The sequence below is a fragment of the Nyctereutes procyonoides genome, unplaced genomic scaffold (assembly GCF_905146905.1).
Source record: "Nyctereutes procyonoides isolate TBG_1078 unplaced genomic scaffold, NYPRO_anot_genome, whole genome shotgun sequence".
In the NCBI taxonomy this organism is placed as follows: Eukaryota; Metazoa; Chordata; class Mammalia; order Carnivora; family Canidae; genus Nyctereutes; species Nyctereutes procyonoides.
The window spans coordinates 44,313,595-44,336,140 of record NW_026575046.1 but is presented as its reverse complement, the minus strand read 5'-3'; the positions used below and the strand labels follow the sequence as shown (position 1 = coordinate 44,336,140).

General features: G+C 40.1%; 1 protein-coding gene across 7 annotated transcripts in view; it reads right to left on the bottom strand.

Moving 5' to 3' along the window:
- Positions 1-22,546, bottom strand: part of TENM2 (teneurin transmembrane protein 2) — a 1,067,650-nt gene that overhangs the window by 375,644 nt on the left and 669,460 nt on the right. Inside the window, exon 1 of one of the 7 annotated variants that reach the window (XM_055325568.1) lies at positions 1,068-1,177. The exons of the other annotated variants lie outside the window; for them this stretch is intronic. The gene's annotated coding sequence lies outside the window, so the exon portion shown is untranslated. Of the gene's footprint in view, positions 1-1,067; positions 1,178-22,546 lie in introns of those variants that run through there. 7 annotated transcript variants of the gene reach the window in all.

Sequence of the window (22,546 nt, the reverse complement as noted above, 5' to 3'; positions counted from 1 at the left end):
TTGAAGTTCTTCTTGGAATGTGTATAGAGTCCTCAGCAAATATAAGGAAAACCAGTTTTAATTAATCTGTTAAAAAAGCAAGAGGAAACATGCAAAGGCAGCAATATGTCATTCATTAAACTCATATGGTCTTGTGTATGTGTGGGTGTGTATGTGTGTCTTTTCCAAGATCCCGATGTAAATCAAAGTCTAACTAATTATCTGTGTGATTGGATTCCCCCACAACCTTGAAAATGAAGACTAATTTAGATTTTACTAATTTATCTTTTTCTAAATGAGTAAAGATTTTACGATAGTTTCAACTCATGAAATGTTTCTGATTAAAAGACCTACAGCTGGACAAAGCAGTTTCCTTGCTAACTCTGATGGATTGGTGGTAGATGTTTGGAATGCTGTGTTCAGAAGGATTCTAGGGTGCCCTGGCTTCAGTAGGAAACAATGCCATGAGCAATTAGAAAAATCACAGACCAAGGGTGGAGGCAAGGCAATGGATGCTGAGTGCTTATCTGTCAGCCCTGCTCCAGGCCTTCATTCACCAACAGTTTCAGTCAAACCCGAGAACTTCATCCTACACCATCTGTGTTTGAAGTCAAATTCTTCTAATTTCCATTGTCTTAATTACAGCACCATTTTTCTCCTTAATCTGACCTGGATCCAACTTTAGTTCTCCAAGAAAGGGCCAAACTCTTTTTCCCATCCCCGAAGTGGTAAATGTCATCTGTGAAATTGCTGCTGCCCACATTTGTTAATATATTCACTAACCTATGATAGGGGGCATGGTGCAGATCGATTCTCCAAATTCACTTAAAACAACTGGTTCCTCTTTCATTCAAAATATTAATGGCAAGCAGATATTAAAATGTTCTGTGTAGATAATGCTTAATTTATCTATGTAGTGACAGGGTGTCAGGACTTTTGGTGAAGCAGAGAGATATGTTCAGGAGACAGTAAAAAAAAACAAAAAAACAAAAAACAAAAAACAAAAAACAAAAACCAAAACCAATTAAACTAAAATCCAGTACCAGGAATGATCAAATCCAAAATAATAATTTCAAAGGCCAGATTACCACTTATAAATGAGGTCTTGCTTCGTGTTAAGAACTGAGCAGAGGGGATCCCTGGGTGGCGCAGCGGTTTGGCGCCTGCCTTTGGCCCAGGGCGCGATCCTGGGTCTCCCACGTCGGGCTCCCGGCATGGAGCCTGCTTCTCCCTCTGCCTATGTCTCTGCCTCTCTCTCTTTCTCTCTCTGTGACTATCATAAATAAATAAAAATTAAAAAAAAATAAAAACATTTAAAAAAAAAGAACTGAGCAGAGATTTTAATGTATTTTTCTCTTTTAGCTCTCATAACTTTTCTATGAGCAAAGTATTATTATCATACCCATTTACAAGTGAAGAAACTGAGGCCTGGATGAGCTTACTTTCCTATCATTGCACTGGTAGCAAGTAGCAGAACTAGCTGGATTTGAATCCAGGCAATCTGACTCTGAAATTTAAGCCTTGAATGGTTCATTCTACTATTTTCACACCAGAAAAGGATAATTACTAAAAAATTAATGTGATATGAAATCCAAACTCATTGGTCTCCTTCTCGAATGTACCACTGAGGTCATCTTAGGGGAGGTAATTAACAATGGGCAGAATCAAGGCTCCTCCTACAAATAGCCACAGTGACCATTCAGGTCGAATAAAAGATTTGTGAGGAGAAAGCAATTCATGAGCCAGAAACTGGGATTCCTCTGTGGTTTCATCAGTTCAGGAATTTAATAAAGACATTGTTTTGTGGGGTCACCTGGGTGATTCAGTTGGTTAGGTGTCCAACCCCTGATTTCAGCTCAGGTCATGATCTCAGGGTTGTGAGTTCAAGTCCAGTGTTGGGCTCTATGCTGGGTGGGGAACTAACTTAAGATTCTCTCTTCCTCTGCCCCTCCCCACTCTATGTGGGCTCTCTCTCTCTCTCTCTCAAAAATAAAAAATAAAACCATAGCTTTTTGCATTAAAGTTGAGTATTGCAAAATAACTGTATTAGCATAGGCAAAACAGTTGGTTAGAGAATTCAAACGTGTCCTAATGATATTTTCCAATAGTTTGTTTAATCAGATATCTGACTAATCATTTTCCTTCTCAAATGCTTGGGGTTTGTGAAGCCCCTGTTTTTGATGGGGTTAAAAAGTAGGTACCTATTTGTGTAAACAGAAATAATTTTAATACCTGAGACATTACCTTCCTTTTGCTTGTAACCAATGAATTTTTTAGAAATATGGGTCTACTTGCTTTTGAGTTCCTGAGAACATTTTTCAGGAAAAGGATTCTTGAAGTTCTGCCTAGTTCTGCACATGGGCTTGTGAAGGGCTGTGAGGTGCAACATTCTTCAAGGTATAATGGGCCCCAGTGAAGTTCTGGGGCATGGTAGCCAAGCCTACCACCACAAAAGGCACAAGGCACCCTGCAGATTTAGCTGGACTCCTTGCCTCCAGCTGAAGGGACATGGATGAAACCACTGCACATCTGTTCAACCTACATTACATGCTAAGAATCCAACTCAGGGATTTTATGTATGCCCCCTCCTTTACTATCACAATACTGTCTGGAGACTCAGTGATATAAATAATACACCCAAGGGTCAGAACCAAGATGGGCACTCAGGTTAGTGAATTACCACCACTGCAGTGGGCTATTCCTAAGCCTGGAATTGCCTCACATGGCAATTCACCTATTAATTGGCTCCATCATCCAATTAATCCCATTTTTAATTTCTACCCCACCTCAAATGAAACCATGGGCTCCAATGGAGGAAATCACTCATCTTCTGCAAGTGTTTATTTCTGCCGTCATGTCTGCAGCATTTCTCTGCACTGTGCAACCCATCCCTAACCTCGTAACCTACCTAATTGTTTCTGTCCTCCACAGCCCAAGTGAGAAATAGAGAGAGAGGCCTAGACTTTGAAGCCAGGCTAAGTGAGCTATGCTGTTTCCTGGGTGAGTTTGAGTGACCTACTTCATTCCTCTGGGCCTGTCTGTTAATAACAACACTGACTTTCTACATTGTTGTGAAGACTGGAGATAATACACATAGGGTCCCTAAAATTGCCCATAGTAGGTGCAAGAGCCTGGATGGAGCTAACGAGATTCACAGCTTATTGTTTCCATCTCATTCACAAGCACTTGCTGTGTGTGCTTGGCTGGACTATAGTTAGGGAGGCTCTGGGAGATGTTAAGGCTGGAACAACGCAGCCATCTGACCTCTCAAGGAATGGAGTCAGCAGAGAGGCAAGCAGAGATGTGAGAAGAGAGGGGAGTCATTCCTGATGGTGATGGTAGAGTACCTGGAACTAGCCAGGCCTGAAGCAGCATTGCCACTAAGCTTTTCAATATATGAACTAATTTATTCTCCACCATACCTTTGTTTCATTGTTGTTGTGGTGGTGGTAGTAGTGCTGGTGGTGGTAGTTTTGTTTCTTAAGCCTACTTGAGTTTATTTTTGTCACTGAGAACCAAATGCATCCTGCCTAAAACTCATCATCCAGCCCAAGTGAGAAAATGACTTTGCCAGTGCCTCCCAGTTATTGAGAATTAACAACAGATTCTAGATTTCCCGTCTCCAGTATTGTAAGAATTTCATGTTCTGTAAGCTGACTTCCTTCCTTTTAAATCACAAGAAATCAAACCTGTGAGGTCCCAGAGAAACCACTTACAGTGGAAGGTATCTAGATTTATAAGAATATTGTGGGCACTAAAGAGGAGAGGAAAGGAGAGATCCAAGCAGGTAGCTGTCTACTTGTTACCCATCAAGCATGTGCTACAGCAGCTGTTTGTCCTCAGCATTGGAGAAAAACTCAGATCGCCTCCTAGCTGGTGTGGGGCTTTACATACACCACATTGATCTTGGGTAGTGTGAGAGGGACTCAATTACTTATCTACATCTTAAATTTTTTAAAAAGAACAGAGACATTAGTTTTGATTATAATTGTAGAATGCAAAATGACCACAATGAATATAGAATTTTAAATGAAAATACAGACATATATACATTTATATTTTATATTGTTATCATATGATATATATTCGCTGTAGCAGCCTGTTTACATTTAGTGTTGATGTTAGGTTGAATCAGTTGTTCTTACCAGGGGACAATTTTGCTCCCTAGGGGACATTTGGCAATGTCTTGAGACACTGTGATTGTCACAGTTTGTTGAGGTGGGGAGAGGATGCTACTGGCCTGTAGGGGGTAGAGTCCAGAGACCATGCACAGAATAGTTTTCCACAACAAAGAATTTCCAGGCCCAAATGTCAGCAGTGCTGAGGATGAGAAACCCTGGGTCAGTTAGAGTGATAGCTTTAGATTAGTATACTTTATGTTTGAAAGATTGACATGGTCAATCTTTCAGCTTCTATTTCCAATTGATAAGAATTGGACAGATAATAGAAGTGCAAAATTTGAGTCAGCCAGCTCTTTTCCTCACCTAAGGAAAGTTCAAGCAAGTAAGCTTACATTGTCATTGGGGGCATTTATGTTAGAGGGCAGGAGAATTTCCTCAAGCTGAGTCTAAGTCATCACTGAGGGAAGTTACAGCATGCCTTTCTCTGGAGTTAGGAGAGACTTGTTTGTCTAGAGAGAATTGGGTTATCTTCAGAGAGACAAGAGATTCAGGGGAGAGTGTTCCAACTCAGTTGTAGCTTATTGAACCTCACCTGAGGAATTTTCATGCTGACCCTTCGTGTCTTGTCAATGAGGCGATATCAACCTAACTCATTCCATATCACCTCGTTTGAAGTTTTTATTTTTACAGAAGACCTAATTTCCCTCCTCCTCACTCACACTTCACTAAACTCATTGAAGCCCTGCTAAGCATATCTTGGAAACAAAGTCTTTTCAGATGGCCCTGACAAAGCCATCCCGATGGCCCAGAAGCTATTATATGTGATTTATTGGATGAGTGGCGAGCTGTTGGACTTGCCCAAGGGAGAGGGCCCTCTTTCAGGAGCGCTAGCATGAACTGTCTTCACAGTGTGGGGCTCCATGCAGTTGAGTGTTGTTACTACATCTAACAACTTGCATGTTTATATGTCACATCTTCCTGAAAGCATTGCACTTTGGAAGGTGTCAAATATAGATCAGGCTGGAGATGGAAGGTAGAGTTTATTTTTGAACTAATATGATTTCTATAATTTTCTAATGGGAGCCCTTTCATATTCATGAGATGTAATGTAGTGAATCTCTGCAGCTTCCCCTTTTGAGGACACAAATCCATTTTACCCGCAGTGACACAAACATCCACCAAAAGGTAATGAATCCTCAAAAACCTCTTGACCAGAAATTCCCAGTTGCTTGATACATATACCATAATTACACCACCCAACTCCTTTAAGATAACATGCCATTGTTATTTTGGTGACAGGTGTAGGTGTCTAGATCAGTGCTATACAATAGAGCTTTCTGTGACAAGGAGAATGATCCATGTGTAAAATGTTTAATACATGTGGCTATTAAGCCCTTGGAATGTAGATAGTTCAACTGAAGAACAGAATTTCCAATGAATTTAAATTTATATAGCCACAGCCATATATGGCTAGTGGACACCACATTGGGCAGTATAGTCCAGATTATGGCTCTAGCTTCCCAGTTACTGGTATCTCTCAGTCCTATGTTTCTTCCCACCATACAAGAGCCAACAGGCTTTTGAGTGTACAAATTTTCCCACATCATGCTTATTCTCTCAATTCTGCAGCTTCCCCTTTTGAAGCTCAATTCTCCCAAAAATTCCCACTGCCTGCAGAATAAGGTTCCAACTCTTGTATGGCAATCAGCTCTTGCCAGACCTCCTCATTCCCTATACTCTAATTACATTAAAGCTACTAGACTACTGAATATCTATATTTCCTTCTTCATATCTCTCCTGGTATATGGTAGGTATTCCCCTCTCCTTGGCAGTCTCAACTTCGTCCTGAACACCTCCTTAAAGATTCTGCTCAAATATAACCTTCTTGTAAGTCTTTCCTGATCACCACATCCAAAGGTAACCAGGACAAGTTTTTATTATTGTACAGTTGACCGTTAAGGAGCTGATACTAGACAGAGTAAAAAATCTACATTATTTTTTAAGAGAGAGAGTGGGGAGGGAGGGACAAAAGGAGTGGGGGAGAGGGAATCTTAAACTGGCTCCATGCCTAGCATGGAGCCTGATGCAGAGCTCAGTCTCACAACCCTGATATCAGGGCCTGAGCTGAAATCAAGAGTTGGATGCTTAACTGACTGAACCACCCTGGGACTTCCAGAAATCCACATATTATAACTTTTGACTTAACTACTAATAGCCTACTGTTGATCAGAAGCCTTACTGATAACTGATTATTATACATGCTTTGTATGTTTTATGTTTTTTATATGATATTCTTACAATAAAGCTAGAGAAAAAATGTTAAGAAAATCATAAGAGAAAATACACTTATAGTACTGAACTGTGTTTATTGAAAACAATGTGTGCATAATCGGACCTGTGCAGTTCAAATCCATGTTGTTGAAGGGTCAATTGTACTTGTAATATCTTATCCTATTTGTCTAAATGTCTGGCTCATTCATGAGACTGTGAGTGACTGAGGAGAAAGTGTGGATTATATACATTTATATCCTAGCACCCAGACCAGAGCTTGTATGCAATAAAATAGTAGTGTGATTGGTTGATTACAACAATTCACTCCATAAAGTTTATTAAATGTATATCAAATTCATATGGCATTGACTTCACTGTGGGCTGTTGCAGCTGTTGGTCTTGGATATTAGGTGCCTCTCAGTGTGTAAGTATTTTGTTGAAAAGAAAGGATTCTGATTTTAAATGTTTGTTTTCTTCTTTTAATCAAATGGCTAGAGTATTAGGTTATTACTTCAGTTGATGCTCAAATAAAGACCTAGCAGTCTGTGACATACTTTGAGGAAAACTTACTGTTAGATTCATTCAGAGATAATATGCCAGTCTCCAAGGTACACCTTTCTAGAGAATTTTCCAGAATTGTGATGCGACGGTATTTTTTGGCTCAGCTATTGAGCTTAGAACCTAACCCCTGTGCAAGATGTGATTTAACTCAAACCATAAAAATTTCCCAACTAGGGAACTGAAGGGGAGATGTGATCCAACATTACATAAGAACACAAGGTCAGAGTGCTGAACTATATGGACTTTGCAGTCCCTTATGGAGGTGTCTGTCTGAGCTGAATAACATGCAGAAGATATGCTGGATTATTTCCTTGCCCACCTGGAATCTACATTATACTCTTTAAAGGAGCTTAGTTGTGGAGAAAACTGTTGAAGAAAGATTTAAAGAAACTGTATTTTCATGCTGAAACTTAATTTTCAAAGAGCCTTGGAAAACCTCCCCCATGATACATGGAATCTAGCTTACTTTTATGGTCATTTCTTGAGTTCAGGGTATATGGAAACAACATCCAATTGCTAAGATTAACTGAGTTTTTATGATGTGCTAGGCATTATTTCCAAGTCCTTTACATGTATTATTATATTTAATCTTATAACAGCCCTTTGAGATAGGTAATATTAACCTCATTTTAAGAAAGGTAAGACTGAATGAAGAGGAGATAGGTTGGTTGGGAAGAAAAATTTGAGTCTCAGCATTCTGGCTCTAAAGCTCATACCACACTGGGCTGGAAATGACAATGGACTTTAACCTTTGTAATGACGAAGTACCAATCACTGATGACAATATGGATGACAGTAGAACCAGGCTGAAGTTCAGATCTTGACTCTGCCACAGATCTTCTGGGTAGCTTTAGGCAAGTCACTTAACTCTTTTGTGCTCAATTGTCTGGTAAGCAGAATGCGTATAAATATACAACATAGATAATTACAAATATTAAGTGAGATGTTATATGAATGTTCTGAAGTAAATAGTAAGTTTTGTCATCATCTATTAGAAGGGAATGAGGTAATTGTCCTAGTCCCCTACCTCCAGGACATTTTGAGAATTTAATAAGAACATATATGAATGTACACTGCAAATGATGAGTGTTCTGCAAATGGTAATTGTTTTCTTTTTCATTATTGGAAGCTTTCTTTTTCAAAAGCTTTGTCTGCAGAGAGCAAACAGTTCTCAGCTGTAAGTCTATGTTTTGCTATGTGCCTTAGAGACCACAGAGATAAAACATGGGCTCTATGCAGCAGATGCTTGGACCATTTCATCTCTCTGCTGCCTACACTCACATGATCCTGCCTGTTTCTCATTGACTGATCCTTGATAAGATGCTACAGATGAAATATATTGGGAGTCTAAGCACCCATAACTAACAGGAAGACTGAAAATCTCCCCATCAAAGATATAGAAATGTTTTGAAACCAGAATAGACAATGTAAACTAGATTGGTGCTAGGTCTAGTTTTTTAGGCCATGGATATCATATACATTAGTTCATTCCTTCTCTAAATGTCACTTGAAAGTCATTGCTTTGTACCGAGAAAAAAAAATTCCCCACTGGCTGTATAGCTGGAGTATTGGAGCTAGGAGACCAAAGCCCCTTATTGTGGCTACTAGATGTTAGCTAGTTCTGTGACCTAGAGCAACTGCTTACCCTCACCAGGCATCAGTTAACATATGCAATGTTGCTGCACTAACACAAGATAGCACCCAGTGCTTTTTTTTTCTTTTTTTCTTTTTTTAATAATAAATTTATTTTTTATTGGTGTTCAATTTGCCAACATACAGAATAACACCCAGTGCTCATCCCGTCAAGTGCCCCCGTCAGTGCCTGTCACCCATTCACCCCCACCCCCTGCCCTTCTCCCCTTCCACCACCCCTAGTTCGTTTCCCAGAGTTAGGAGTCTTTATGTTCTGTCTCCCTTTCTGATATTTCCCACACATTTCTTCTCCCTTCCCTTATATCGCTTTCACTACTTTTAAGAAATGTGATGATGTAGGTATGCCTGGGTGACTCAGAGGTTAGGCATCTGCCTTTGGCTCAGGGCATGATTCCGGGGTCTGGGATTGAGTCTCACATCGGGCTCCCTGCAGAGATTCTGCTTCTCCCTCTGCCTATGTCTCTGCCTCTCTTTCTGTGTCTCTCATGAATAAATAAATAAAATCTTTTAAAAAAAGAAATGTGATGATGTAGTTTCATATCCTTTCCCGTGAGTGGAAGATATTCCCTTCTCATTGACAATCTCAACTTCTTCTGAACATCTCCTTAAAGGTGTTCAGGCTTCTTGGTAAGTCTTTCTTGATCACCTACCCCACCCACTGGTACTCAGGACATACTTCTATTGTTGTACTTGAATATGTTGGTCACATCAAACTCACACTAAATCTGTATTCCAGTGGAAGAGGCTAGTATTCACTAAAATTTTTTGAGCATTCACAATGTTTTAAGAGAATGTTCAGCGCATTTCTTGGTTTTTAATTTGTGTAATCCTTCCAACAATACCAGAAGGTACTATTATTATCCCCATTTTATAGATGAAGAAACTGAGGCTCATAGAGATCAAGGGATTTGATTGAGGTCACACAGCAAATAACAGACAAAACCAAGATATTAATTCAGATCTCTATGATAAAACACACATAGTCATCACAACATTGGAGATGTCAAGAGAAAAGGGTGGGTAGTTCCAGCTAGGATAAGCTGGGAAGGCAGATCAGAAGAGGCAGCATGATAAGCATAACACAACAGTCTATAGGGAGCTCTCCTTCAGCTCTAAAAGTCCACAATTTCAAAATATCATTCTGCCTGCATAGCAAGTATGGGGATCCATAATTGGGTCAAGATCATAGGTGAGGTTGTATCTTAGCAGAGATTCACAACCTGACTTGCACCTTCCCCATCTTCTCCAAGCCTCGCTTCCTTTCTTCAGGAAGGTCATAATGAATCTTCAAATTTCTGTCTGCAGGCCCTGCAAAGGCAGCTGCTGCCTGGGAGTGTTCTCTCAAGGCTCACTTAGTATACCCTTCAGGGAAAACTATACATTAATACAGACAGCTGGAGACATGGGGACAAAAACCTTAGAGGGGGCAAGAGGAAGCATTAAAGGAGAAAAGAAGGAGAATTAAGTCCACCACTGGGAGCATGATAACCATGCCTACCAAATACACCAGCGTCTCAGCTACTCAGCCTCAGGACCGGGTGCATAGTGACAGATTTAGGTCTGAAATAGCACAGTGCTAGCTGTGGTTGAAAAGATGAGAAAGGACAGAGGTTTTAGAGAATTTCCAAGATACCCAGGCAGCCTAGTGGCCAGTTAGATGGCAAAGGTATATTAGTTCAGCTCATGAGAAGTTGTTTTCTGTGTGCGCATGTGCACATGTGTACACACATCCGTTCTTTAATTGACTAGAGTCAGCAAAATTAATACGCACCCACAGGGCCCTGTTGGCGAAGTCTCTATTTTCATAAATAATGCCTTTCTCGCCTTTTACAAGCCTGTTTGAAGACCTGCAGTGCATCCTGGCTACAATTCAAAGCCCATCTAATGAAAGCACCTCCACTGTCAGCAATGTTAATGTCACTTTAAAGAGTGTGAAATGTTGCTAAATGTGTCAGGAAACAATTAGATAACATAAGAGGCATGTTTTCTCAGTGCACAGAGAAATATATTATGCAGGCGGGAGATAAACGCAAAGTTTTCTGAGCTCCAGCATATTCAGCACTCTCCCTCCCTCTCTCTTTTTAATCCAACAGAGAAATTGTTTGGCAAGTGTAAGCCCTGTTTCAAATACTTGGAGAAGGGAGAAAGGCCTGCTTTGCCTCTGACTGCTGTCGCTTGAGCCCTGTGCTATCAGGCTCAGCGAGATACAGTCTTCCACTCAAATTAAATGTGTGCCCTCCTAATTAGCATTATAAATATAGGTTTCTCTGAGCCAGAGTTGATAAAATTACAGTGTTGGGCTGGAAAGGAACCGGCAGCTCTCCCATGCCGACACAATGGCTGTAGCGTGTGTACGCTTAGAACAATGCCCAGAGTCTGCCCCCATCTTCAGAGGTCAGCCTGGGGAAGGAAGGTAAATGCCAGGTGGGCTGACATTAGGACAGCGGCAGGGCCCAGATGCAATCTGTTCTTTGTGTGTGATGGTGTAGGGTTTGGCTCCTAAGCTCTGGGGAGAACAGTTCTTACTGCAAAGCTTCTTTGTGGAGTTTTGTCATCTCCGCCACCTGTGGGATTCCAAATGAGAATTGGCAACCACAGGCAAGGGCTGATGAAAATGGATTATCCCGAGTCTCCATCCAGAACCGCTCTCCATGGTTCTGAAACATCACCAGGCACTAGGAATTGGTTTCTTCACCACCCCAACCCCACTCCTCACCCCCACCCCCAGCCCTGAGAAATGTATGCCCAACTTCCAGTGGGGAATTAAACTGGGTGAGGGAATCTGTGGAGAAGAGAGAGAAGAAGGGAGTAAATAAAGAGAGACTAGGGCAGCGACTCTGGAATAGGCATAGTCACTGAGTAATTGTCAGGGGGTAAAAGAAGGAAATGATTTGTTTTGACACTATTTTCAAATAATCACAGTTGCCAAGAAAGAAACCATTGCCGACCAGGGCTGAAATGCTGAAAGACTTAAGGTAAGTGAAGAGTTTGCTTGTTAGGTGACACAATGATGTGCAATTTGGGGCATGAACAAACAGGTTTGTGTGGGCAACCAGCAAATCCCATCATGGTAGAAGTGATGCGATTGAAGTTAACATATGCAAAAATTCTCAAGCTTTTTCTTTTCTTTTTTTAAGATTTTATTTATTTATTTATGAGAGAGAGAGAGAGAGAGAGAGAGAGAGAGAGAGAGGCAGAGACACAGGCAAAGGGAGAAGCAGGCTCCATGCAGGGAGCCTGACATGGGACTCCATCCCAGGACTCCAGGATCACACCCTGGCCCGAAGGCAAGCACTTAACCGCTGAGCCACCCAGGGATCCCCGGCTTTTTCTTTTCTTATGAAAACTTGCCACATTGTACAGATGAGAAAACAAAGACAAATGTGGCTAATAGTTTCCGTTTGTTTTACAAAATGTGTAATTCTGCAATGTCAGGAAGTCTTAGAAGCTGGGGGTAGGGTTAACCCGCTGCTCATCTCCTTTGCTATTTTGCTATCTTTCGCTCCTCTTTTTTTCTGAGATTAGTAAAATTCATAGAATAATCTGGATTAAAGTCAAAGGAAGCTTTGGCTAAAGACCATTGAATGCTAGCTATAGAAGGAAACTCAGTATCTGGACCAAGGATTTCACTCTGCTGATGACAAAATTATGGCTCAGGGAGGGAAAGTGGCTTTTCCCACATCACATAGTGAATTAGTAACCTGAATCCAAGGCTTTGTGCCCTAAATTACACTCGTCTTAGTAATACACAAGTTGAATGACAAATGGAAAACCCAAAGTTCAAGTTTGGCTGAAGAAGAAGATCTGGTTTCACAACAAATCATATTTATGGGCTATAATCCTACACATCTAATGCAAGATCTGTAAAACTGTTACCACCACCCCCAAAAAAGCCCAGTACATAATGTTACATTCTTATTTTCTAAACTATGTTCTTTAGACTACTGAGTTTTCTCAGTATATAAACATGTGTCCCAGAAAAGAAGGGTTTCATGACCAAATGGTTTGTGCAGGAAGAGATAGTATGAAAAGCATAAGAAAATGAGTTCCACTATAGTCTATGCTCAGGTGATCACATCTGGATTGGCTGGTCCACTCCATACCAGGTTTATATCACCTTAAGGACTGTGTTGAAAAGCTGGGTTTACCCAAGGGCAGAAATTCAGCCTGATGTTTGCTCTGGATATTATGTAATAGGTTATAGGCCCTATAGGTCTTGGGCCTTGAAAAGGTGTAAGAAAAGTTGTAATAATCCTCAAATAATTGAGCCATGATCTATAGAAGAAGAAATGGACTTTTATGAATTGGTTCAGATGCCAGGGTCAGGAATGATAAAAGTTGACAGAGGTAGATTCAAATCAGTGTCTACTGCATTTATCTATGCCTCTCCTTTATAGAAGTTCCACCTAGTATTATGGTTCCTTAGGCATGTGGTTTATCATTCTTTCTAGAGTGTCATCTACTCTTTCACTCATTCAACACACATTTATTGAATACTACATTTCAAGCTCTTTTTCAGGCTAGGACATTGTTCTAGGTGACTGATGACTCTGCACTATTAGTGTTGTTGTTTTTAATCTTTCTGTCTCCCAGAGTACCTAACAAAGTACTTGCTCATAGAAAGTGTTTAATAAATATTTGTGATAAATATGGATAAGATTGCAATGAGCTTTCTAACAACAGTTGCTGAGTAACGTCAGAATTGGCATCCTTGTAGGTAATAAGCTTCCCATCACAGAGATTATGCTAGTATTCTTGAGCAGCACTTGTCAGCAAAACCAGAGACTGTTTTGGCATTCAGTGAGAGATATGATTATAGACCCTTTAGATTCAGCCCTAGCTCTGAATCCTTCTAGTTCTGTGAGCGTTCTTGTCACTGTCTCTAAGAGTAAAAGAGACATAGGATCATTTCGATGGTGTCTCAAATGTAAGCAGTCCACCCAGAGAGTCTCCTTGCCCTACCAGAAGTCAGAAACACATTTGTCTTTCCGCTTTCTGCATATCTGAAAAATCTTAGCTCCCAGCTGAAAAGTGAGACCCATATAGATTCATGCATCCTTAGAGGACTTAACTTTATTTAAAGGAAACATGTCACTGTGTTGAAGCTTAAGCTCAAATTAATTATAACAAGTGTAATATTTGGCCAACCTTAGTCTCATGTTTCAACATTCTTGCTTGATCAGTTTCCAGAACTAAATGAAAGCCTATAACCACTTGCAGTGTAATAACACTTTTTGCTTTTACGACTGCTTTCATCTGTGGATCTCAAAGCATGGCGCAAACAGTAATTACTGTTCACCTGGGAGGTAAGGGTGCATTTGCTCTGCTCATTTGGCAAAGTGGGTGTAGGATGGGGTAACTGCTCAATGTCCAGGCAAAAAGTGAAATGGCGGGCCTCTTCTTCCAACCTATTTTTCTCCATGAACCCAGTAAATGAGTCACATTGTTTAAGCACAGAATTGGCATATGTGCACTCAAACTAAAATAATTTCAATCCAGAATAAGAGAAGTTGAAATAAGTGGTTACATGGAAGCTAAAAGGACTTGTGGGGAAATCTCATCATAGTTCCTAGACTAGCCATCATAAAAAAAAAAAAAAAGACTCTTGAGCCCTGCCTTCTCCTCTCTCTTTCTCCCTTCCCTCTTTCCATTTGTTGAACACATATTCTTTGAATGTCTAATATAGGTACTGTTCTATGTGCTGAGACTATGAAGGGAAAATCAGAATCTTTGTCTTCATGGGGCTCACTTCCTGGTGGGGAAAGAGGAAAACCAATAAAAAACAGCAAAACTAACAACACATGTATGTATTTAAAGACACACATCCAAACACACACATTTAAGTAAGCATGTATTTATGGGCTATAAGGGAAAACAGAGAAAGGTAAGGAGAATAAAGAGTGGCAGGGTGGGTTCTAGAGGTGGATGCTACTCAATGTCAAGTCATCAGGAAAGACCTTCCAAGTAAGGTAACATGTGAACAGGGACCTGAAGGAAGTGAGACAGAGCTATGTGTTATCTGGGGAGAAACACATTCCAGACACAAGGGATAGCATAAACACAGGCTGTGAGCTGATGGCATGCCTGATGCATTTCAGGAATACCAAACAGGTCAGGGAGCTTGCACTGCAATGAGAGATGGGGATGAGGGAGAACTTATAAACCACTGTGAGGTCACTCTGAGTGAGATGGAAGGCTGCTAGAGGGTTCCTGGGAATGAATGACACGTCCGATGTTCCATGTAACAGAGTCCCATCAGCTGCTGTGTTCAAAAGAGCTCTGGGAAGGCAAGGGCAGAAGCAGGGAGACCCATTAGAAGATGGTTGCAATAATCCACATAAAAAAATATTGGGGTTTGGACTGGAGAGGTGGTAGGAGTGATGAAAGTGGCAAAGATCAGAACCTGGATGCATTGTGAAGGTCAAGCTAACATGTTTTGTGGATGGACTAATGTAGGTGCGACAGCAAGAGAAGAGTCAGTAACAACTCACTTTGGGACCTGAATAAACATGGTAACAGCGGCATGAGTCCTACCATATTTAGGCTATGTGTTTGCTTTAGCACATAATATAAGATGAAAGACACAACTAGACTGGAAATTATTATAAATGTTTGAAAATAATTCTAATTATTGCCTAGAAAACTCTTTCTAGACAGATAGACAAATCATGATTTTATTCACAACTTTACCAAAAAATATCCCTCAGGAAGAAAAAAGGTTAAAAAGGGAGTCTTAGATGTTCTGGAACAGAAAGAACTGACAAAGCCAACACCCATCTTTTATCTGACTTAAGGAAATCTAATAAAATTTAAGATGCGAGAGCTGAACTTTTGTCTTTGTACGGGTAAGACAATGCTATATATACTCAGAGTTAAAATTTCTCAACATATGCAGGAATAGGAATGGTCCAGAAAATAAGCCATTTTCCCCTGCAAACTCATATTCACATGTGGTACAGAGTAGTAAATTAATTTTGGTCCTGTTCTCCGATTTCTCCTTTAGCTTGACCTGATTTTCTTGCAAGCCTCAGGCACAGTTAATTTGTAGGGAGGGGTGTGTGTATATATTAGAGAATATGTATTTGTGCGTGTGTGTGAGTAGATGGGGATCTTTGCTGAAATATTAATATAGTGCCTTTTTATTATTATTTATAGGAGAACTATATCTTCAGGGCTTTTAAAATAAAAAAGAAATGGAAGATAGGTGATGTGAAATTATTTTTTAGTGTTCATACCCTTTGGTTGATATATAAATAATACAAATGAAATGGTAAACAGCATTAAGGGTACAATTATCGAGTAAGTAGAAATGTAGATTCACAACAGTACAAAGTTCCCAGTTATCATGGCAGCGAAGCGGCTATTTATGTAAAGCTCTGTAAGGTTGTCTTCTTTTTCTTTTTTTGTCTTATTTGAATTTTACTGTAGTTGAATCATTTTACTACAGAACTAGAAGATGAATTTCTCTCTATAAAGTTGAAAAACTAAAGCTTGGATAGAAATTGGCCACAAATACACAATTTCAGTCTGCACAGAATAAGTGAAAAGCAAATTGTGACAGTCTATGGAATGAAACAGTTGCTTAATTGGTTCTGAGTGACCTGCCATTCTAGACTGGCTTGCAGCATTAATGGTGGAGAAACTGCTTCAAACCTTTCCAGGAAAATAAGCCAAATCCTGTAAAGGAAGGCAAACATTTTCCTTCACACAGCAACAAAAGAAACATCACCACAAAATCACGTTGGAACCATGGACTTAAAAGTATGTTATGAGTGAAATTTCCTCTTCTCAAATGGAGCCTCGATTAAAATGAATGCCTTAGCCCTGTAATCTCCCATCGGGTTATGGAACCTTATTTATTTAAATTGGTTGGTTGTCCCCCGAGAGTTCTACCAATGGAGTGATGTGAAAACTCATTAGTGCCATTTTATTTTTAAATTCCACAGAACAGCCTCAAACAGAGCATGATCGCTTCCCGAAGCGCTCCCACTGTGGAGCATCATTTGCCACGGGAAGTGCACCAGTAAATCATAATGCCCATCACTCAAACAGAGGTTTCCGTCTTCCGACTTTCCTGTATCACTTTGTGGGTAACAAATCCAGTTCATAATGACACCTACTACGAAAACGGGACTTACAGGCAGGGCACATGTGCTCCTTTTTGTCTAATTCTGCAAGTTCTCAAATGCTATGAGGAGGACGCATAACTTGGATTTCCATGCTAACGAGAAATGTAAAAGAGCCGATCGTGCACATTTGCTTTCTAATCAGACTCATACTCAGCTTATACAGTAGAGGCATGGAAGCAAAGAAACACCAATTACCATTAAGCCCAGATGTAAAGAGACCAATGCACGGGCTAACAATTGGGTGCTGTCAAATGTTAAAACCGCTAAATTCTCGTCTTGTTAAATCATCTGATGGCCATTTCTTCTTTAGTTAAATAGGGATAAATAATAAAAAACAATTTACAACTAAAAGATGCTAGCGTTTTGCAGCTGCTGAATGTCTTTTGGGGAGATTAGATTCTATAATGAGGAGATATAACCATCATTTTATAAAAGCTGTTGCTGTCTTGGGAAAAACACCACTGAATACGATTAGAAAAAGCCTTTCCTTCATGAACCTATTACAGTCATGTGCTGATTGCTTGGCATATGCTTAATGATATCTCCATAGCTGAAAAACAATAATTTGTTACTGTAAATCTTGACATAATATATTAAGTTCAACTGTGCTCTTATTAGTTCTGCCTTTGACTTGAGTGGTTTAAACTTGCAAAACCCTACAAAAGTTGAAGAGCACATCCACTACCCCCATTTTTAACATAGATACATATATTTCTAAATAGCTTAATTAGAAGTTTTCTCAAACAATTTAAATATTATTGCAAGCATCCCTGGCTGCTAGTTCTCCATTATGGATGTCAAAGATACAGTAATGGGGGGATGAGAATTATGGAGTGGGCAAAGTTCTGTGTGTAGCACAGACAATTAGTATTAGGCAATAAACAGCTAACATTACTATCCTCCCTTTTTGTAAAAAAAAAAAATCATAGGGTCAATTAAGAAAGTATCAACGGATGTAACTCTAACAGAGACATTTTTGTAATTCTTTGGCTTCTATTAATTCTTTCATGAAAGAAACTAAGAGAGGAGGAAGAGATATGGCACTTCTATTTCCTTCTTTTCCAACTTACCTCCCTCCCAAACAAGTGAGCTACAGGAATGTCCCCGTCCCCAGCAAAAAGACCCAATTGAGTCTTGACCGGAAGACTCTTTTCTGCTGTTGCTGCTTCCCACAAAAACAGAAGCATCCACTACAAGGCCTATGTCCCAGAACATTTTTATTCTTTACAGTCAAAAGTCTACCCTTGAACTCTGGTGTTACATCCAAGGCCAAATGTGGAAGCCTTGCAGTAGGAACTTTTCATGCCCTAAAACAAGTAGATGATAAAACATCCAGAAGGGAAACAGATGACAGGTTTTCTCACCTTATCAAATATTTCTGTAGTATTTGGCACTATGAAATTCCTGCCTAATATCACTGGTGACTAGGATAAATCTGGAGAATATATATATATTATATATAATATATATATAATATATATATAATATATATTTATATATATTTATATATATATTTATATATATATTTATATTTATATATATATAAATATTTATATATATATTTTTATATATATAATATATAATATATAATATATAATATATATATATATATAATATATATTATATCCCCCACACACACACACTATTCTTTTTAAAATCAATGACTCTATGCACAAGCATTAAGCAAGTATCTTCTTGTCTAAGACAAAGAGCTTCATACCAGGTCTCAGAATCATGGGTCATAGAACAAAGATAAATTGGCTCTCTCACAGACTTTCTCCACCATTGTCCTCCACTTTCAGTAGAAGATCAACAACCACCCTACCCCTCCATCACCCACCCCACTAAGCTTCCACTTACTCCAAATAACATAATTTCTAAGTTGTGAAATGGAAATCTCCACCCAAAGGCTGACACACTTCTTCATAGTATGTTTCAAGGCTTTGCTCCTTGCTGCTTGGTTCCATGGAGAAATTTATCTTCTGGGATTAGGGTGACAATTAGTGATTCATGCACTCTAACAGTGATAGTAGTAGGCAGGAAAGATCACACATTTGTGAATGAACATGAGAAAATTCAGAGTTGCAACTATTTAGCATTTTTAATGACAAACCTCTACGTCACACCAATCTCTGAATCCAGCACTATAGACCTATTGCAAAATCCCTGCAAGCTAATTGGGGGATAGGGTGGCCGGGGTTGGGGTGGAGGTGGTACAGGACATGAAGTCAGACCATGGTGTCTGGTTGAAGGTGCAGGTTTCTTGCTTTCTCTTCATAGACCAGGTGCTTTGGAGAGAAGTTCCTCCTCAAGTATCACTAAAGTCTTAACTTTGTGGGCTCCATCCTCCTGAGCAGCTCCTAGGATATACACTACAAGTCTTTTCCTGGATCTTATATATGGTTTTGCTTACTTTCAGAAGATGGACTATGTCATCTCTGGATTAAATGTGGGAAGAAAAAACAACTTTGTTTTAAATGTTCAGCTCAGGAGAGAAGCTCTACACAGCACAGAGATTGTGACAGACCCCTAAGTCCTAGTGAGATCCTCCTCCTCAATGAACTTCTCCTGGCAACAGCTCCCACAGTTGATGAAGCTTACACAGCAAGCACTCCCTCCCTCCAGCTGACTTGTGGTCACCAAAATAACTCAGTTATACACACATGTGGTGGGCACGATAATGACCCCCCAAGTCACCCATGTCCTGATGGGATCTATGAATATACTACTTTGCATGGGAAAAGGGAATTTGCAGATATAATTAAGGATCTAGAAATGAGGAGATAAGAAGAAAGCAGAAAGGTCGGAGTTCAAGGAGGGGATGTGACCATAGAAACAAAGGTCAAGAGGTGTAAAGAAGGGGCCTTGGGCCAGGGAATACAAGTGGCTTCTAGAAGCAGAAAAGGCAAAGAAACAGATTCCTTCCAAAAGCCTTCAGGAGGGATGCTGACCCACTGATAGCTTGATTTTTAGTCCACTAGGACAGCTTTTAGGACTTTTCACCTCCAGAAATATAATACATTTATGTTGTCTTAAGCCACTAAATTGGTGGTAATTTGTTAGATTAGTAATAGGAAATGAACACAGTAAATAACACGGCCTTAAAGTCTTCTCTAAGTGGTTCATCTTATCCAGTATCAGGACCACCCCAACAGAGTTCTGGGAATGAGGTAGAAGTGGGAAGGATGTCTAGCCTGCTCCCAAATTCTTTAGCCAGGAAACATAGCTTTCTGAGAGCCATGAAATCAACAATAAACAGAAATAACACCATCGCTGTCAGTTTTGGCAAAAAGTCACTGGTTAGTGAATCAACCAATATTTTAACTATCCAAGAAGGAAATATGCTTAGATAAATAGCTTTTTAGCAGTGAGTATCCATGGAACCTTTAAGAGCTTGGGGATTGCAGTCACATGGGAAAAATACACAAAAGTCCATTCTCTGTTCTAAAGCTGCTCTCCAGAGCAAAGCCTGCCTAATGGCAGCCCACTGGTTTCATCTGGCAGACAAACATATATATTTTGACCAAAGTAGTGGGTTTTTTTTCTTGCTTTTAATCAAATTTTAGTGCCTTTTATTAAAATACATATTCTCCAATTTACCAAAGCCTTCACCATTCCCTCTTATTGACTCCTGGCTATTTCATTCATTCACATGACATAATTGGTCCTTATGGACACCTGAATTTTCAATCCAAGGGAAAGATCTGTGTGATTTGATTATTATGCATTTACCATTTACCATTTTGAACCAACTTTCATGACTTATCTAGCACTCATGACCTATTCAATTGTCTGTTGTGACCCACCAAAGTTTATCCTCTGCATGTTCCCAGGGCTCTGGTGTTGGGCATTCTCAGTGTGTTCATTGAAAAAATGAATAAGGATATGAGTAATAGTACTTGTAGAAAGATACTCCTATGAAAACTGGCAAGATGGTGTTTGGGGAAGGTGGCAAATTTGAGTCAGGTAAAGATCTGAAGAAAACTAAGTTCTCAGCTGGGAGACCTAGAGATAGGTAGGGAGGGCCTGCTGTGCACAGGGACAGACTAGTTCTATCCTATAGGAGGATGTTGGCATTTGTTTTCTTCGTAGAGGGGAGAATAGGGACCAAAGAATCAAGGAGATAAGAGAAAGCATCTGACTAAATAGAAGGATATATTTTTTAATGGTTTAACTAGTGAGCAAGTGGGATGGGCTTTCTTGTGTAGAGTGAGTTCACTGTGGGTGGAAGCATTCAAACAGTTATTAGGTGGCCCAAAGAGGGGACGGAAAGGAGAAAATCTATGTGTGGATAAAAATAGGACAATATGATCCTGTGGTCTAGGACAAAAGTAAGATTCTTTGGTACCCTACTGTCCTTAAGATAACACGAACTGGGAATGTGATCCAACGGAGGCAGAAGGAGAGAGATCAAGTTCATTTATGTGGAGCAAAAGATGCCACTTAGGGAAAATCCAAAGAGGCTTTCCCTTCCAATAAATGAGTCTCTGGTGAACCCTAGGCTTGGAAATGTGGTTCATAAGCACGTCCCAGGCTATTAATTTGTTCATCAAAGAGACCCAAAATATCCTACCATTTAAATTTTCAATGTTATTTGTAACATTTTTCTCTGTGGATTCATCTGTTCTCAACAATTTAAAAGATTCTTGGCATCTTGTAAACAACACCTGAACAGTCTAGAAAAGACTCCCCAGCACTTTCAAGCTATCGGGAGGTGAACATTTTCTAGTGTTCTAAGCATTGATGACAGACCAGGGTTTCCCATTCCCTCTTTTCTGACTCAGGAGAATTTTTAAATCAATGATTACTTGCCAGTTGGGCACTGTAGGTACATGCAGATGAAGAAAAAAAATCGAGTGCAGGGATGCTGGATCTGATCCTTTTCTGATTGCTGTGCTGTCCTGAGTGAACACTAACATTCACCTTCATTCAGCCAGACTTCACGTAGGGCTGACCCCCAGCAGGAGCTGGGCTAGACAGGAGGAACACTGTTGGAATCAGACTTGGCCTGTGCCCTCAAGGAATTCACACTTTGGTGAGGGTGACAGAAACGTAAAGAGGCAGCTCAGCTTTTCAGTGTGGTAACTGCTTTTGGAGGGATCTGCTTTCAGCAGCAGGGGAAGCCAGAAGAGGGGCAGTTAACATTTCCTGGCGAAGGAGAGGTTGATGACAAATGGAAAGTAAAGGTACATTTAGAATAGACCTGGCTAGTAGCTGGGGGAGAAAGAATGAGGTTGGAAGGAGGTCCCGTATGACACCAAGTGAGTGTAACTAACAGGAAGAGGAGCCAGAACTAGCTACCTAAGTAGCTACAGGTAGTAGTCTGCCTACATCTAACAAATGAGTTGAATTTTCGATGCTTCTGTTTCCCAGTGAGAAGTGGGGAAAATAGAATCCCATGTACTTTCCTCCCAGGACTATTTTGAAGACAAAAATGAGAGATGAGTAGGTGGGGGTGGGTGGTGGGGTGAGGGTTGCCTGGGTGGCTCAGTCAGTGAAGCATCTGGCTTCAGCTCAGGTCATGATCCCGGGGTCCTGGGAAGAAGCCACACCCAGCTCCACGCTCAGCTGGGAGTCTGCTTTTCCCTCTGTCCCTCTCCCCACTGTGCACACTCTCTTTTTCTCTCTCTCTCAAATAAATAAAATCTTCAAAAAAATAAGCAATGAGAGGATAGTGTTTTGGAAAAGTTTAAAGTTGGTAAATTTAGGTAGGAAATCACAAAGGCTGTATCTCTGCAACCTGCAGAACTCTGTCTGTATGTGTAAAGCTTGCAGCAGGGTTTGCGTTCTCCAGGTCATTTCAGGTCCTAGCGACCTCTCACCTTTTTCCAC